A 20,547-nucleotide genomic window follows, 5' to 3' on the forward strand; every position below is an offset into this window, starting at 1 on the left:
CCTTTTGTATAGCTGTTTACCCTCCCTGGAGCACCCTCCCTTTTCTCATCTTCATGGTAAACCCTTATACATCCTTCTGGTAATACTAGGACATCTTGAAAAGCCACTGTTCCACATTTTATAGATCAAAACTAGTCACAATGTTGACTACAAATCTAGGGAGTTACAGAAATAAATCTCAAAACTCTGTATATAAAGAATGCTGTGATTATGAAGAAGAATCTGATTCTGTATTTTTAATAGGACATGTTTTAATAGTCAAAGTGATCAGTAATTTTAATACGATTTTTTTTTAACACGAATACATGAAAAATGTGGGTTGGCTTGGCAGAGAAGTCACCGATGTTCCAAATGTCATGTCAAAAGAAATTATATCAATCTTCTTCCATATTTGATCCATTTTTATAACAAGTAAAATCTAGTTGTAAAATGCCTCCTTTTAAAATATTCTACTTGTGGAGTGAACAACAACTATTTTTGATGCCAAAAAATTAACAAATAAGCATCTTTTTATAAAATCTACTTTTAATTTAGTTTCTTCAAAAATATTTATCATGATTTTATAGATAGAATTATTCCTGGTGAAGCCTCTTAGACAATATTATTTTGATAGAAAGAAATGCTATAATTTAAATTGAATCTTAACATTCTGCTTCTAATATATAAAAGGGATGATACCACACTTACTCCCCATTTTTGAGATTTTGGCTGAAACTTCCTATTTTGGTTGCAAGAGTTGAAATTAGCTGTCTGAACTTTTTAATTCGATGTGTGAAGTATTCATCTTCCAAAATGCATATACCTTCTTTCTTGAGATATTCATAGCTGTAGTACAAGAGCTTCCTATGGGAGTATGTTTTTATCTAAGCTAACCTAAGTAAACTGAACGGCAGAGTGTTTCTGTGTGCTCTGTACTCAATTTGTTTAGATAGATTTCTAGTCTACTTCCAAAATCAAAGTCATAAATAGCTCATAATGGGAAAATTCAGGTGATTAAGCCTTATCAAATATTTAGGCAATAGCATGTTGATGAACTGCATGCTTTAAGCAAGTTGTTCTAAATCAAAGATTCAAATTTGATTTTGCTGTGATAAGTAGAAATTCTACAAAATTCAATATTGAGACTACATGATCAATTTGAGCAATATTTAGTAGAAGTGATTTTGCATATCATTTTTGAAAATAGATTAGAGCAGAAATATGCAGTCTGTCTTTGCATTTACTGCTATTCAGCATTTCCTGAACACCCACTATAGGCTAAGAAATGTATAATAAAATGAGCATCCACAGCTTTAGTTACATACAAATACAGAACTCAGTGAGATATAGAGAGTTTAAAGAAATATTATTTACAATATTTTTAAAATGTAATTGCATTGTAATTTCGGCACTATTGTCTGTGTGTGTGTGTGTGTGCATTTTGTACCCTCGATTAAACTCTTTGATGTATGGGTCAGGAAAAGATAATATATGGAACAAAAGATGAGAATAAACATTAAGAAATACATAGGCCAGAGAGAGAATTAAGAATAGATACAAAGACAAATTTTCGATGCATCAACTATCAACAAGGGTTAAAAGCACTGGGTAAATGGGATTCACATGAAACAGGAAGTACTGTAACAGAAGAAAGCCATACAAAGAAACAGTCTGATAAAGCCCAACACATAAGAGACTGTGAGAGAAATAGAATCATAGACAAAATGAAGATGAACAGCCACAGGGAGACAGAAATCAAGGTGACATATTGTCAGTGAATGAAGGCCCTCGAGGTGGATGACAGTAGTTAACAGTGGATTGTATTTATATTAGTCTACTAGTCAAGTTAAATAAAAAGTATTCAGTTTAACAATAGAGAGTTGGTTGATAAATTGATATGGTTTTAGTGGAATCTTTGCCAATAGTGTATTATTAACAAGACATGTGGGAGACTGAATAACATTGTTATAACTGAGAAAGTGAACTTCATCAAAGAGTTAAGAGATAAAGTAGTAGCAAAATCCAGTGTGAAATAATGGGAAGCTTTCATTTTTGTTTTAAGGTGGGAGAAAATGATCATATTTAAAATCTGAGGGAAAGATTCAGTAGTGACAGATTCCTGAAGAAAGTGTATAATTGAAAATTCGAACACCTTAAAGTGTAAGAAGTGGAGACACTGATGGAGAAGCCAGAGGAATGATGCAAGAAAAGACAAGGATAAAGGAAATTCTGGCACAAGTATAAAAAATACTGTTTGGAAGCCTGATACTTTTTATTCACAATGTTGAGAGCAACAGGAGAGTTGGAGGGATAGGAGCTATCATCAAAAATGAAGCACAACTGAAAGGGAAAGAGAAATTACTTAATAATGATGAAGGCTAAGCTAAGAATGAAGACCATGAAATTTTACTGGTGAGAATTTACATCACTATGTGATTGTTTTTGCCAGCTAATATCATGGCAATTATTCCAGTAGCTTTTACCAATAGTATTTTAAAGACAGATATGTGGAGAGTAATACAACTTTAAGTCCAGTTTTCCAGCTGTCTTCATGTATTCTTATCTGCTCTGTCCTAGGTCTTAATTTTGCTAGGCCTTTTATGCCCTATCACCATAGACTACTTAAACTTTCAAATAAGAAAGGCACTTTATTTTTCCAGAGCTTGGTAACTATCTCTTGATACTATCATTGCCAAGGATTATTTTGACTGGAATTCTTCTATCTTTTGCTATAATCTGCAGCAGTTATATATGTAACATAATTTAGTTTGGGTTTGTGTGGAAGAATTTACTATTATAATGTGTCATTTGGAACTGAAACATACAACAGTATAGAAGGAGGAGTCATTCATAGGTCGTCTTACAATAGGGAGACAAAACATTATAACAACTCATAGGTTTTTGGACAATACAGAAAAATCTTTAGAATAGTCATAGAATTGTGTGTGTGTGTTTATAAGTGAGATAGAAAACAGGAGAAATTATCTCTCAGCTATAATACATAGCAAATAATTTAATACAATTTTTTCAGTTAAATTTTTTGTTACAGTGAGAAATATTTAAAAAAATTTTTTTGAGAAAAAATAAATGAGTTTGGATTCAAGAAGTGATTACATATTGTTGTTTCAGTGGCTAGGCATAAAACATCAGGCTAAAACAGCATCCACTTATTCTTATATATGGGGAGAATTGTCTGTATATAATACATTTCAGACTATACATGATACCAATAAATAATACCTAAAACAATTCAGATTTAAAATCTTGGAATTATCTATGACTTTTCTAAGTCCTTGAATCTCATATCTAATTTGTCTCCAAATTCTACTTTAACTTCTTTCACAGTTTCACACACTGCTGCCATTCTAATTTGAATCTGAATAACTTCATACTTAAACTTAAAGTAAAAGCTTCTTTTTTTTTTTTTTTTAGTGGCAGCCCTGCCCAGGGAAGGACGCGGACTGGACACAGAGAGGACTAGCTTCCGCCACACAGTTAGGACTGCGCTCCGGGCCCGCAAGCTGAAGATCTTCAACTAAAAGCTTCTTGACTAATTTCCTTAGAAGCAGCTCATCTGCCTACCCTCCCTTACGTATAACAATCTGATTAATTGGTTAAAATGCTTGTTCAAACAAAATACTCTTCTGTTTAGAAGACTTGACTATCCATTAGAATATCAAAATTTGAAATGGTGAAGATACTTACAAAATTAAACTCTTTGGCATGTAGAGGAGAAAATTGAGGCCCACAGAAAGGAAGTTAAATTGCTCTTATGTACAAAGGACTCTGAAAAGTAATATGTATAACTCTGAAAGGTAGACTGCATGTAGTATTGAGTAAAATATAAAAAATCCTTAACCTCACAGAACTTACACAAAAGTGTGGAAAAGAAGAAATAAAGCACATGACTAGAAAATGTGATGGCAAGTTTTGACTACCGTTACAAAAAAATAAATACATTTTTGCAGTGGGAGGGGTCACGGTGTGTGTGCATGTGTGTTGGATGTTGATGTTATTTTAGAAACTGGTCAGCGACAGCCATTCAGAAGAGGTGATTTTTGAGGAAACAACAATGAGACCCTGCAGATAGCTATGAATATTTGGGGAAAGAGCATTTCTGCTGAAAAAATAAAGTACGAGTCCTGAATTAGGGACATGATTTATCTGTTTGAAGAACAGCAAAATGGCCACTGTGCCTAGAGTGGATGAAGTTTTGCTGGGGGAAAGTGGTTGGAGGGAAAGACATTCTATCAGAAAAGTAATTGGTTAGAGATTATACAGTTAAATCATTGCAAGGACTTACTTTTATCAATATTTTACATTTGATGGCATGCCAGTGGATGATTTTAAGTAGGTTGGTGACATAATCAGATTTACCTTTCAAATAGGGTAATAGACTGTGAAGAAGGCTGAGGGCCGAAGAATTGATGCTTTTGAATTGTGGTGTTGGAGAAGACTCTTGAGAGTCCCTTGGACTGCAAGGAGATCCAACCAGTCCATTCTGAAGGAGATCAGCCCTGGGATTTCTTTGGAAGGAATGATGCTAAAGCTGAAACTCCAGTACTTTGGCCAACTCATGCGAAGAGATGACTCATTGGAAAAGATTCTGATGCTGGGAGGGATTGGGGGCAAGAGGAGAAGGGGACGACAGAGGATGAGATGGCTGCATGGCATCACTGACTCGATGGACGTGAGTCTGGGTGAACTCCAGGAGTTGGTGATGGACAGGGAGGCCTGGCATGCTGCGGTTCATGGGGTCGCAAAGAATCAGACAGGACTGAGCAACTGAACTGAACTGAACTGAACTGAACTGAATAGACTATGACAGGCAAAATGGGAGCTGAGCTGAAAGGTAGTTGTGGTAGCATGGTGGTGCTGAGAAGTGGTTATATTTTGGCTAAACAAATTTTCTACTAGACTGTATGTAGAGTATGACAGAGAAAAGTCAAGAGGGAATCCAAGGTTTAGGGCCTTGAGCAAATGGATTTGGAGAAACTGCAGAAGGATCAGGCCTGTGGGAATAATTTAAGATTTTTAATTTTGGCCAAGTTTGAATAAAACATCCATCAAACATCTAAGTGGAAGTATTCAGCAGGTAGTTGGATGATTTGAGAGAAATTAAATTTTGGAACTTTCAGTACATAAGATGTGACAGCAAAACCATTTAGTTGTTTATATCAGGAATCCCACCCCCCCCCACCCCCATCTGTGGAAAAACTGTCTTCCATGAAACCTGTCCCTGGTGCCAAAATGTTGGGTGCCGTGGGTCTACACAATATCCATTTATTGTTCTACTTTACTAATAGAATGCTTTTATTACCAAGAATAATAATATGCATTTCTAACCTCTTTTGCAGATCAGGGTGTTCAACAGGGTATTCACATAAATTTTTGGGTGAGAATACCAAGAAGACCCTTTAAGGGAAATAATTTATCCAGCAAGCTTATTTCTGTGACTTTTCTTACCTATCTTCTCCCCAGAGAAGAACCAGCAAGAGTAGATCCAGCAGCCTGACTGATTTTAAGGATGGAAAAAAAATATTGTTATTAAAGCCAGAGTCACAGATGCTCTACATTGGTTACTATTAGGCTTTTTTTTTTTTTTTTTTTTTAATGTGAGATAAAATTATTCACCTTGCCTAAGCCACTTGTTGTGGTGAACCGTAGTTTATGAGAAGTTTAAGCCAGCCACAACACATTTAAAGTCACATGGTTGCATGAGATAAACAAGGAGTGGATGTAAGTAAGATCAAAGAAAGCTGAAGACAAGCCTTGATGCACAGCGATATATTCTAACACTGAATACTGAGGTGGAGTAGAGGGAAGTTCAAGGCAAAGAAACCTGATGATTGACTGACATTGAGGACATATTCCACTGAGGACAAAGGAGTGGCAGGAAAGCACTACTTCTTGAAGATCAAGTGCAATTTATATACACATATATATATACACATATCAGTTCAGGCACTCAGTCATGTCCCTCTCTTTGGGATCCCATGGACTGCAGCAGGCCAGGCTTCCCTGTCCATCAGCAACTCCTGGAGCGTGCTCAAACTCATGCCCGTGGAGTCAGTGATGCCATCCAACTATCTCAACCTCTGTCGTCCCCTTCTCCTCATGAAACTTTTAATGGACACACAGATTTTTAAATTTATTATGGTATGGATGTGTCATAAATTATTATATATATATATATATATGTAATTATCTGTGCTAAGATTATTTTTTAAAATTGACAGATCTCATGAGAAATAAGTGGTCCCAACAGAGACTTTATCTGAGGGACTTATGGACCCCTATTTACAATTTCTAATCTCTGTCTTGTTTGGTTTTGCTTCTTTGTTGTAGTCTCAACAATTTTATAAGTATCAGAAGAGGGATATGACAATTAAAAAAAGAAGAAAAAGAAAAACTGGAAAAGGCAAAGTTAAGATCTTAGTATATATACCATTATTCTTCTTAAATTTCAAATATAGAGATTAGACATTTTCTATGGCATTAAATTTATTACTAAAACATGCTTTTAATGGACACACAGATTTTTTAATTTATTATATGAATGTGTCATAAATTGTATTTAGCTTAAACTAGAATATTTGTAAGAGAAGAAGTGAAGGAAAGAGTGAAGAAGAAAGATATGTGACATGTTGGCCATTCTAAGATCAATGTGTCATACAATTCCTGCTAGAATTCCATGTGCTTATACATAGTTTATTGAGTTTACAAGAGATCAGCAACTACAAAACTGTGCTAAATGATTTGCTAATTTAGAATACTTATTTATAGGTTTAAATGACTATTTTTCCTATTTTAATAGAACTTAGTACAATGCAAATGCTCATAGAAGAGTCAAATTAACGTTGCCTCTTATTCTATCAAGAAATTTCAGTAGAATATTTTTAGAATTCTGTTCCTCATCTAAAATATACTTATTAGATAAGGCAGAAACTTCATCATTTAGAAAACAAAAATAAACAGGGAGCCTCATGAAGGTGAGAAGGTGATATCATGTAGTCTATGCTTGAGAAGTCTTTCCTACTCACATAGGTCATTTCAGAAAATTAAACCCCATTGCATTATTTTCCCCAAATCCTCCAATCTACAAGTTGGGATACAAACCCAACCTCTTCCCTATATCTTCTCATTAACTAGAGGTAATATTTTTCACTCTATTTTCTGACGTAATATTTTTCACTCTATTTTCTGACCTGCTCTCTTAGCCCATGGTATCACATATTTTCATATTATACTTCACATATCTCTTATCTTTAAACTGTTAAACATATGTAAGTCACATTTGGGGCTTCCCCTGTGGCTCTGTGGCAAAGAATCCTCCTGTAAATGCAGGAGACGTGGGTTTGATCCCAAGGTTGGGAAGATCCCCTCTCCTAGAAAAGGGAATGGCAACCCACTCCAGTATTCTTGCCTGGGAAATCTCATGGACAGAGGAGACTACCAGGCTATTATCCATACGATCGAAAGAGTTGGACACGACTGAGTGACTAAATAACAACAAAAGTCACATTACCACACTGAAGTTTCCTTACTAAAGCATGGCAAGGCTTCATCATTATCATGGGTATGAAAAATTGGGTTTTATCGTCCATATCAGTGTTTTTTGCCTTTTTCATACTCTTCATGGTGTTCTCACAGCAAGAATACGGGGTGGTTTGCCATCCCTTCCTCCAGTGGACCACGTTTTGTCAGAATGCTTCACTATGACCCGTCTGTCTTGGATGGCCCTGCACAGCATGCGCCATGGCTCATAGCTTCATTGAGTTATGCAAACTCCTTCACCACCACAAGGTTATGATCCACCCTGAATATTCAATGGAAGGACTGAAGCGAAAGCTGAAGCTCCAATATTTTGGCCGCCTGATGTGAAGAGCCAACTCACTGGAAAAGGATCTGATTCTGGGAAAGATTGAAGGCAAAAGGAGAAGGGGGCAGCAGAGGATGATGGTTTGACAGCATCACTGACTCAATGAACAGGAATTTAATCAAACTCCAGGAGACAATGAAGGACAGGGAGCCTGGTATACTGCAGTCACTGGGGGTCACAAGGAGTTGGACATAGCTAAGCAGCTGAACAACTATTAGTGTTTTTATTTATTTTCCCCTGCTTATTATTCAGATGTTTACAGGAAAAAACTCCATATAATAACCCATGAAATAATATTTTACTAAGAATCTATAAGTTACTCTTTCCAAGTGAAAGAAAGTATCAGCCATTCTCAAAGATTTCATTTTTTTTTTTTTTTTTAAATTCAGTCACTATAAGAGAGACAGAGACAGAGGATGGATGGCAAGGGATTAACTCCACACTTTGACAGGTTTTCTCCATGAAAAGTCTCTGAAAATCATCATTATGTGATTTTTTTTTTTTTGCAAGCAATTCCTAGTTGTGCCTAAATATGCCAGAATATTATTAGAAATTAAATTAAATATTAAATAATTTTGTCATTTTCTGAATAATTTAGTAGCTGATAATATTGTTTTGAAGTACAGAAGCATCTGTTCTTAATCTATCATTAATTTTATTAGTAGAATAATGTACCTTATGGGTTCTTTTTGATAGTTTACATTCTTTGTTTTTTTGTTTTTTTTTTCCCCTAGGCTTTAGCTCTTCTCTATTAAGAACACTCTAATTGGATGGGTACTTTTTTTTCTCTTTCTTTTTTAAAATAAAAGAACCCTATTTTCTATCATTTGTGTGTGTGTGTGTGTGTATCTGTGTGTGTGTGTGTGTATAATGCAGCAGAAGCTAATTAACACAGGGGATTCGCCAAGTAATGTATAAGATATTCTGATGATAAATTTTTGAAATATCTATGTACTCACTGAAAGCAAGTGCGTGCTTTAAACATTAAACCACTTAATGTTATGGAATGTATTTCCTATTTTATGACATAAAAACAGCTTACAAAATGGTATTTTAATAGGGTTACATGTTTGTAGTTAATATGTAGATTTTAAAAAAATCTACCAGGAAGCAATGCTCACTCAAATGTTTTACATAATTTTTAATTTTACACAGTGTAGAAGCACTACTTTGAATTAAAAAAAAACTTATTAAATGATACATACAATTAAACATAAAATAATTCAAAGGACCACATAGTTTTGGATCATTTGATTTTAAAAATGACAATCCTTACTATCTCTGAATCTGATCATATGGGTTTGATTTTTTTTAAGTACAGTGCACAAAATTGAATTCCCAGAGATTAAGGTTGAAATGCATGTGCAGATGGTACAACCCCCAGAGACATTTGTTTCCTTAGGCACCCTTGTGTCTGCTGCCAAGATAGTGTCAAACCAGTATATTGGAGTAAAGTCTATACATCACTTTCAAATGATGATGTCACATGTGCACTTGGTCTCACTAATACAGCCTCTGACTAATTATATTAAGCTTCAGTGAACCATGGAAATGTTATATACATGAGATGGCACTCTCAAGAGATACACACTGACTTAACATCAGCAATGGATAAACAAGGCCCCAGTCTCAGGACACCATATGGAGTAATGAAATGCTACTTGGGATGTGGTGAAGCAGAGACTGAATTAGGGGTTCATGAAGCATGACTGATTCATCCATGTAGAGACAAATCTTATTTTGAGCCCATATTTTACTTTTCCCTAAGTGTCTGAAAATCAGAGAGTGTGAAAAAATGCTCCTGAGAATTGAAATTCAATGTAGAAAATGGTACAATAAATAAAACTCCATGCAACCCATGGACAATTTTGATCATACAGAGCATTCTTGCTAATGGCTCCAAAGATTTAAGACACAAGCCATGAAAAAAGCACTTTCTAGTAAGGGCCCTTGGCTTTGATATTCCCTTTCCTCCCCAGGCTGACATAGTCCTAATTTACTGATGGTCAGGAATTCATGATGCATAGTTCTACTTTATGTATCAGTCTCTAATTAAACAGGAGGAACTGACTAGGAATAAAAAGGCTTATAAGTCTGATTTTTTACTTTTTCTCTTTGTTGACTGGAAACCTAAAAAGTGTATTTATTTAGTGCTTCATGAAACAAATTAACTTAATAATTTGGAGTTCTGTTTGAAGGTGAATTTATTTCATCATTATAATAGACATATGATAGGTAGTTTTATTGCAAATTTCTGTCCATTTACTTTGAATTTAGTAAGACTCTTCTCTACTGGATGAGGTTCTAAAATACTATCTCTTTTTATTAAGAACTTTTCCAGAAATAAAATACCTTTACTCAAAAATTTGTCATGGTTAGCCTGCCAAGTATCTTGCAATAATGCTGATGCTTATTTACAACAAAAATGCTTAACTGGAGAATATATAAATGCCTGCTCTTATTAACTTGAACACTTTCTTTCAAAAAGTTTATATCTCTGGTATATTCAGGATATTTAAGAAAGCTGACAAAGAGGTTAGATGTTGTTATCATATGAAAAGGATCTATTTTGATTAGGACATTTTGTACACATGTTACAAAATTCATAGTAATCCCTGAAACTGTATTTTATTGAGCACCTAATAGTACGCTGAGCAGGAACTTTATGTTTAATATATAAATATATAACTTCTGTTAATAGAACTCTACCAATGGAGGTATTTTTCTATTGTAAGTTTGAAGTTTGGAGTTTTGCTAGTATTTATTGAGTATTTAAGAGTTTTACAATCTTTGTTGACTTGAATTTACAACATAGTACCTTACAGATAAGAAAATTGAGAATCAGAGGACTTTAATTGTCTTTCCAATGTCACACAGTTAGTAAGTGGTAGAGATGTTAGCCAAATTCTCTATGTCTCATTCATTTTTTTTTTTTTTTTTCCAGCAATGAGTCTTCCTTTTATGGATTTCCTTCTTCAATATAATTTATGAACATCCTAGCAGAGTGTATGAAATTGTGAAGAAAAACACACTCTATTTCTGTTTGTGTTGACATACTATGTAGAAGAGTACCTTATACACAATAAGACTTCCCTGAAAGTTAATTAAGTCTAAGGTAACATTATGAATCAGGAATTTATATGATTAATCATTTCCAAGCATACTGAGCATTAGTCACTTAACAGATCCATTGCAAAGGATCATTTTGTTGGGCCTACACAGTCTTTGTACATGAGGCTTGGTGTGTGTGTATGTGTTTGTGTGCGCCCACAAATGTGCATGTATTCACAACTTGAATGAGTTCCAAAGTAATTTCATACAAACATATGCAAATACTGTATTTCCAGGTTTTCTTTGTTAACTCTCAGCCCATCTTTCCCCATGGCAACAATTTGCTATAGATAAACAGCTGACTTGTTTTCAGAGAACATGTGCTCTCCAGTTCACCACAGTCCCCACTTCTTTTAACCTTTAGGTTACCCTTCTGGTCCTATAGGTAACCGCTTAAGTGATTTTCTGCTGTGCAATTGTTTAAAGCTATGTATTCCCTAAACTGATATAACAGCAGAAATTTAAAAAAAATCCACAATCATGCTGTTTCAATATTATGTTGTGATATGTAATATTTGTATTTAAGGGGCACAATTTTATGTTATACTTGACATTATCATAAAATGGTACGAAATTAACATTAAAGCTGATCTTTTTAATAAGATACTGTGTCCAGATTTCCACAAGAGGTAGGAGAAAAGACAATGCTAGTAGAAAGTCACTTTTATTTTGAATAAATTATTACTCAGCTTTTACGTGTGTTTGTGTTGAAACAGCAGATGCAGTCTGCTGTAGAGAAGGCTTTTGTGCATGCTGCTGCTGCTGCTAAATCGCTTCAGTCGTGTCCGACTCTGTGCGACCCCATAGACGGCAGCCAACCAGGCTCCTCTGTCCCTGGGATTCTCCAGGCAAGAACACTGGAGTGGGTTGCCATTGCCTTCTCCAATGCATGAAAGTGAAAAGTGAAAGTGAAGTCGTTCAGTTGTGTCCCACTCTTCGCGACCCCATGGACTGCAGCCTACCAGGCTCCTCCGTCCATGGGATTTTCCAGGCCAGAGTACTGGAGTGGGGTGCCGTCGCCTTCTCCTTTTGTGCATGAGTAGGACACTAAGAATGGCAATGGGACACCACGAGAGGGACAGATATATGCTCGCAAAATGGCAACAGCTGCTCTACTGTTCTCTAAGCCACAGAGCGTACCAGAAGGTGTTTGATTTTTTGCAATATATTTTTATAATGATGGATCTCTGCATATTTAAAGTCCTGATAAATACCATTTCTTAGGCTTGAAGATTCCCTTTTGTTATTTGAGTAAAGATAACTTGCTTTCTAGAACAGAAACTTAACATTAGATAACCTTGTTTCAACTTTTACTTGAAGAGATGACTAAAACACTGTTTCAGTTTTCAAATGAAATTTACTGTCTAAATATTCCAGATACAGAAAACTATTCAAATGTTAACTTAAATATATACAAAGTTTGAGTGACACATTTTAGTAACTGAAATGTTTCAAAATCTCAAATCTTGAAAAAGATCAGAAGGGATTAGTAAGGATTTTATTTTTCTTTGCTCTGTCATCACCTAGATATGCACGAAGACACTGTGCATGTAAAAGCCCATGAAAACTTCAAATGAAAGGAGGGCTGTTTCATGCGGCTCTGCAAAGTAGCTATACAGAAAAGTATGTTATTTAGCTTTGTTAAATAACATACATTATAGATTGCAGGTTTAGATTTTACATGAAGGCATTCTCTTCTCCAGTGTAGATCTATCTTCATTAGAACTAGCAGGGTGCTTAATTTACTGGAATTGATAAAGATAGTGATAATGATATAATGTAGGAACAAATCTCTTAAAAAAAACACACACACACACAAAACTCTCGTGTTTGCTGTTCAGGTAGCAAAGAAGTTTAACCAAGTTTGGTATTGTTCTAAGAAAAGTCACACATGTAAGTGTTGTAGACTTCTTTCTTTCCTTTGGAACCTCTCTTACCATAATTGAGACAGTTATGTTCATGCACTAGCTAAGCTATGTCAGCTTTCTGGATTTCATCTGCCCATAAATAAATGGTAATAAACATACATTCCTGGTCTAAATCAGATGGCAGAATTCACAGAGCTGGCACAATCCCTTAAAAATTTAGCCTTACAAACTGTATTTTCAATAGTCAATGAATGTAGCCAGTTTTAAAAATATATGTTTTTATTCTGAATCTTGTGATGGCTTCACACACATTTAAGATCATAGATTTAAGACTGAACTGGTGTAAAATTTTTTTTTTTTCTTAGAAACTACCTTTGCCTTTTTCTAGTAGTACCCCAGAAGCACAATTAGACATAACCCAGATTTTCCTTGCAATGATTATTAATTCTTTCTTTTTTTTTCAGTTAGAAGCCTGAAGCAAATGCAGTGTGCAAAAACTGAAAAAAAAATTATGTGCAGAAAAAATGTAGTGTTTGTAACAGAGAATTAAAGAAATAAACTCCTTAAACCCTAAAGTTCTAATTGGAGAGCATAGACTGAATTATTATTCCCAAAGTGTCTGTATATCTAGCGTTTTGCACTTAGTAGGTACTCAGTAAACACCTATGAAATGAGTGAAGAAATAAATGAAAAATATATTAAAAAAAAAAGAATATTACTTCTCCATAGATGGAACTACACCATAGAACAGGTTCATTGATTTAAAAATAACAAACATCTTAAGTGTTCTGTTTTGAGTTCTGAGAGGAAAATGATAGAAAATATGATCCATGGCCTCAATATCTTACCTGTAAAAGATGACATAAATACTTGCAAACATTAATACCTCCTCCATAATGATCTACTTAGGAGTTCTGAAAAATAACTGTAGAAATATTACTAGACAGTATACAATTTATTGCCAGTGACTGAGTAATCAGTTCAGGCTGGATTGGTCATGGGAAGCTTTTAAAGAATCAGTAATGGATTACTAGTTTTGAAGAATGGACATAGTAAGTTTAAAAGAAAAGAACAGGGAATGCCATTCTGGTTTAGAGAATGGCATTCGAAAGTGAAATTTTTAAATAAAAAACCAGTTATGTTTTGGAGACTCAACAAATCAGTTTAGGAAATGAGTACTAGTTGATAAAGTGAAGGATAAGAATAGAAACATGGCAGGTTGAACCTTAAGTAAAAGCTTATAGAAACAGTCATTTCTTATATTTGGTTTGGACTTGAAAGCAAAATATACTGAAATGCCATTATAGCACCCAGTCTTTGTACCCAAATTCACTGTATCACTTTGTTCCTTCTCCCTTTCCCTATTATTTTCTAAAATTGTCTATGCTCAATTTTATTTCAAAAGCAGACCCAGAAGCAGAGTATTAGCATTGTACATTCAAGAAAAATAAGAAGATTCCATTATGCTAATGTAATCCAGTCACCATGGGCAAATTCAGTAATATTCTAAGCTATTCTATATACATTAATTTTTCAGTCTTTCCCCTTAAAAAGCACTAATAAAAAAATCAGGATTTTTTTTTTGATGGGATCTTCTTTGTGTTACATCAAAGATTTGCTTGTATATCAAGAAATATTTAAAGTATTTGCCAACATTTATGTGCTTCTCAAAGGATTCAAAGCCACTAGAATCATCTATTAAAATGAGTCCTAGACAATTCAAGTGGCTTTGAAACTTTGTCATGAATATTCAGAAATTTCTGGCAAATAGCTGATTGTCAGCTATAAGGAATTTCAGTCTTTGTGTATATATATAGATGGGGAAACAGTAGAAACAGTGTCAGACTTTATTTTTCTCAGCTCCAAAATCACTACAGATGGTGACAGTAGCCATGAAATTAAAAGATGCTTATTCCTTGGAAGGAAAGTTATGACCAACCTAGATAGCATATTCAAAAGCAGAGACATTACTTTGCCAGCAAAGGTTCCTCTAGTCAAGGCTATGGTTTTTCCTGTGGTCATGGATGGATGTGAGAGTTGGACTGTGAAGAAGGCTGAGCACCGAAGAATTGATGCTTTTGAACTGTGGTGTTGGAGAAGACTCTTGAGAGTCCCTTGGACTGCAAGGAGATCCAACCAGTCCATTCTGAAGGAGATCAGCCCTGGGATTTCTTTGGAAGGAATGATGCTAAAGCTGGAACTCCAGTACTTTGGCCATCTCATGCAAAGAGTTGACTCATTGGAAAAGACTCCGATGCTGGGAGGGATTGGGGGCAGGAGGAGAAGGGGACAACAGAGGATGAGATGGCTGGATGGCATCACTGACCTGATGGACGTGAGTCTGAGTGAACTCCCGGAGTTGGTGATGGACAGGGAGGCCTGGCGTGCTTCGATTCATGGGGTGGCAAATAGTCAGACAGGACTGAGTGACTGATCTGATCTGATATGTATATAGCCATTATAAAAGTATAATATAATAGATTGTCAGCAGTCCTATATAGATACTACACATTTGCACATAAAAGTGATTGATAAATTGACTGATTTAAAATTTTAGTTAGAATTTTGCCTCAATGAAATTATGATGTAGGTTCAGATGATTGTTGGCATCTGAATTACCAGGTCTTTCCCTAATAGTCCTAGTTCAAGTTTAATCTACTATGGGATCAATCCTGGGCCTTGGCTCTTATTCTAACTCTTGCACTAACTCCTACGTCTGCCAAACGTGTGGTGGTCAACAAGTTATTCCTTCTGCTGAACTAAATCTTTCCTTCTATTATTTCATAGTATTTTGCTTAAACTGCTCTAAATTCCCACTGCTGCTGCTGCTGCTAAGTCACTTCAGTCGTGTCCGACTCTGTGCGACCCCATGGACAGCAGCCCACCAGGCTCCCCCGTCCCTGGGATTCTCCAGGCAAGAACACTGAAGTGGGTTGCCATTTCCTTCTCCAATGCAGGAAAGTGAAAAGGAAAGTGAAGTCGCTCAGTCGTGTCCGACTCTTAGTGACCCCATGGACTTCAGCCTACCAGGCTCCTCCGTCCATGGGATTTTCCAGGCAAGAATACTGGAGTGGGGTGCCATTGCCTTCTCCGAAAATTCCCACATGTATTTTCATATAGTATGTCCAAAGATTTTGTGTACTGTATTTTCTTATGTTAGGGTTGCTTGTGCAATAATTTTTTTTTTTTTTTTGGTCCAAATTAAATTGTGAAATCTCTTTCAGGGAAGAAAACAAGTTTTCTCTGTGTTGTTAAATTTCCAACAATTTGTTTAAAATGACAAAAAATAACAGTTTCTTTAATTTTTCTTAAGCCCTTAACTAACCAGTTAATGTTTTCCTTATTACTAAGATTTTTATTGTTTTCCTGCATTGCAACAAGTACACTTTGCTACTACTTTGACAATTTGCATATACATATATATTTAATGACTCTTCCATGCTTTAGAATATAAAACTTGTGAGGTCAGAAACCATGTTGTCTTTCCATGCTTGTTCACCTTTTCACATTTAAATCTTGTAAGGCATAACTTCATTCTGTACAGGGCCTCATAAGCTGTTGATTCATTTCAATTAAACATATAAATGTTAAAAAAAATAAAGAAAAAATAACAGAGGTAGACTAAGTTTTAAAGGGAATGAGGAAGATTAATAAATAGCCAGACAAGTATGAAAGTGAAGTCGCTCAGTCATGTCCGACTGTTTGTGACCCCATGGACTGTAGCCTATCAGGCTCCTCCATCAGTGGGATTTTCCAGGCAAGAGTATTGGAGTGGATTGCCATTTCTTTCTCCAGGGGATCTTCCCGACCCAGGAATCGAAACCAGGTCTCCTGCATTGCAGGTAGACGCTTTACCGTCTGAGCCACCAGACAAATGTGGCAAGTGTTATAATTCAGGTGACACAGCCCAGTACCACACAATTCATAGTACACTTTCCCATCAGTAATTGTGCATTAGAAGGAAAGATGGAAGGGGGGAAAGAAAGAGAAAAGGGATGGGTTAAAGAAGAGGACTTTCCTTATTTTGGTATTTACAAAGCACAAAATTTTAAATTTACCAACTATATTTTAGTAAGTTATTAGTAGTTTTTGCCCATGATTTTGCCCCAGAAATATGATATTCACATATAAATATTAAAATTTTCATAAAATTTAAGAAATTATTGAATTGGTAGCATGACAATCCCAAGACAACAATCTTCAAGCAAAGTACACCTTTTTTAGTATTATTATAATTAATGTTTTCTCTTAATCCATAGAGAGTATCACATTTTACTTGAAACTACTTCAGGGTAATTTTCAATTCAAATGAACTTTACAAAAATATACATTATTTTGTTTTTTTCCTTATAAAATCCACAGATGCTTGAAAACCTGGTGAAGACATTGTTTATATCTGCAATTGCTTTGTCGCTCTGACAATATAGGTTAGTTTGACAACCATGCATTGTTCATCTACATGGTACCCTCATGCCCAAAATTGCAGAACTTCCATTCAGTAAAAAGACAATGACCAATTCTTAAGGATTTCACTCGATATAAGTTGCTGTTATCTGGTTGTAGTTGCAGATTTCTTTCTTTCTCCTTCTTTGTCTCCTCCTTTTCCTTTCTACTCTCCTCCCTCTCCTGCTCCCTACTCACAACCTTTTATTACTTTATCTTCTCCTTGTAGTTTTGTGTATATCTAATTATCTGGGAAAGTGAGAACTAGATTCCTCTACCAAACATGAGTAGTTTAAGTTTGACAGTCTCATTTGCAGTGAAAGACTGAAGAATTGTAGCAGCTGGTAAATTATTTTACTCAAGAATTTAAAACTTTAGCTATCTAAAGTTTCCTATTGCTACATGTCCTAAGATATTAAAGTGTAAATTATAGGTGACCTAAGAGACACCCTCAGAGAAGGCAATGGTAACCCACTCCAGTACTCTTGTCTGGAAAATCCCATGGACGGAGGAGCCTGGTAGGCTGCAGTCCATGGGGTCGAGAAGAGTCGGACATGACTGAGCAGCTTCCCTTTCACTTTTCACTTTCATTCATTGCAGAAGGAAATGGCAACCCACTCCAGTGTTCTTACCTGGAGAATCCCAGGGACAGAGGAGCCTGGTTGGCTGCCGTCTATGGGGTTGCAGAGAGTTGGACACGACTGAAGCAACTTAGCAGCAGCAGCAGCAGGGAGACCCTATTTACCATCATTTTACAATATGATCTTAGGGAAAGCTCAAATGTGTACTGTGTGTGTATGTATAAATACCCATCTTCTTGATGTGCTCGGATTTATATACAAAATTTTTACTAGCATTAGTGGAAGTTATATACATACATGAATAATTAGTCTCTTCAATTTCAGTTCAGTTCAAGTTTGTTCAGTCGCTCAGTTGTGTCCGACTCTGTGACCAAGTCAACTCCTTCCAGCGCTTTCAGAATTTTCAATCATCATTAATGTTCAGTAAAGACTTAAGCTATGTCTCTACAGTCAAAGGATCTGGAAAATTTACTAGATCCAAAAAATTCAGATATATTTGTTTCATGTTCAGTTCAGTTCAGTTCAGTCACTCAGTCATGTCTGACTCTTTGCGACCCCATGGACTGCAGCATGCCAGACTTCCTGTCCATCACCAACTCCTGGAGCTTGCTCAAACTCATGTCTCATGTTACAACCATGCACGTTCACCATGTGAGGATACAACATGAAGATTAACATTTAGAACGTGTTTCTCACTAGAATTCAATCATGCTGGCACCCAGATTTGGGCTTTCAGACTCCAAAACTATGAGAAATGAATTTCTGTTGTTTATAATCCACCCGGTCTGAGATATTTTGCTATACCAGTGCACATGGACTAAGACAGACCATTTCATAGGTGGTAACCTATGAGCTGTAATCTGTGCTCTAAAGTGAAGTGGCCTGAGTCTTCTAATGCTAGAAGTCAAAACCAAAGAGTAATGTAGGTGGGCACCACAGATGCTGGACTTTTAAGAGCTGTCAGAAATCCTGTCCATGTCTTTCAGTTGAACCAGTTGTGAGACAGTAACCTAAATGAATAAGACAGTATTCTCAAGTTGACACAGAACATAAATTTTATAATGTTTGTTCTCATTAAAGAGGAAATTTTGTACGCTGGGAAAACATTTTATATATATTTAATGTATATATAATATGTATAAACATATATATAATATAAATTATATATAAATAAATATATAAATAATACAATTATATATAATATAGAAATATATTATATAAATATATATATAATATAGAAATATATTATATAAATATATATATAATATAGAAATATATTATATAAATATATATAATATAGAAATTATATATATTATAATATTATATAATATACAGTTTTAACTAGAATATACTTTTATTAGAATAATTTAAATTGTTCTTCAAAGTGTTCTCTGAACTGAACTGAAGTACATTTTTACATACACCTTATGTGTTTTGAGTTCCTGTTTTATCTGTTGCTGCTTCTACTTTGTGAATTCAGAGGAACTCTTCATTTATCCCCCTCTCTTTTCCTCTTTGGTCTGTGTCACTTAGAGCAGAGAAAGTGCCAAAAAGACCTGACTGAGAAGTAGTATAAAAATACGTGTAAGTATTGCAATGCTCTTTCAACAGCTTTTCCTATAGTTTATCCACCTTGGCTACTACTGAAGTCTCTAAAATGTGTCAGTAATTTAAAAATCCACAGCAGCTTGCAGAAACAAATATTCTATCATTCTCTCTTGTTATAATATATACTACAAGTCTTTCCATCATAACTTTACTCAAAGGCCTACTATATATGAACTCAATTTATTATAGTTTGTCACATACATATCCATTCTAAATTATTGTGTAAGCATTCAATGTTTGATGTAATACGAGACTAAGAAATAATGTATCTTGCAATGTATATTATCAAAAGTAGAGAAAAAATAAATAACTTTTTATTAACATTGTGAGAGATAGTGATCATGAGATAGTAAATAGGCAAAATTCTCAGTAAACATTAATCTTTATCACTAATGAAATAATGTAAAATGCTATTATTTTTAATCCCTCAATTTAGCATGCAATCTATGTTTCTATTCTCTTTAAGCATGTATAAGTGATATCTATCTATCTATCTGAACCTTCATGGTTTATCTTTAAAAATAATAATATTAATACAAAAGATAGAGGACCTCTATTGTGTCAGGCACTATTTTAACTACATTAAAACATACTTATAAGAGCTTCATGATATAGATACTATTTTCATTTCCACTGTTTCCTGTTTTGGAAATTAAAGCACAGAAAAATTGAGTTTTTTCCTTCAAATCATGTAGCAAACATGCACCAGATCTAGACCAGATGTCCCAGCTCTGAAATTATTAGGTTGTTGTTCTTAACAGGTTAGTACCACTGACTATTCATCCATCACACAGAAGCTTTATGAAGAACATTAATAACAAATGCTGCCTTTAGCACAAAGAAGAACAAAAATAAGAATTTTATAAATGTAGATCCATCACTATTAAACTTACAGAAAGAGACTTCATTGTACTTCAGAATAAAATACGTACTTTCTTCATACATACCAAGATTTGAGTATCAGTATCCCAAGTAGCACTAATGGTAAAGAATCCACCTGTCAATTCAGGAGACATAAGAAACACGGGTTCATCCCTGGTTCGGAAGAATGGCCTGGAAAATGGCATGGAAACCC

The sequence above is a fragment of the Bos indicus genome, chromosome 1 (assembly GCF_029378745.1).
Source record: "Bos indicus isolate NIAB-ARS_2022 breed Sahiwal x Tharparkar chromosome 1, NIAB-ARS_B.indTharparkar_mat_pri_1.0, whole genome shotgun sequence".
NCBI lineage: Eukaryota > Metazoa > Chordata > Mammalia > Artiodactyla > Bovidae > Bos > Bos indicus.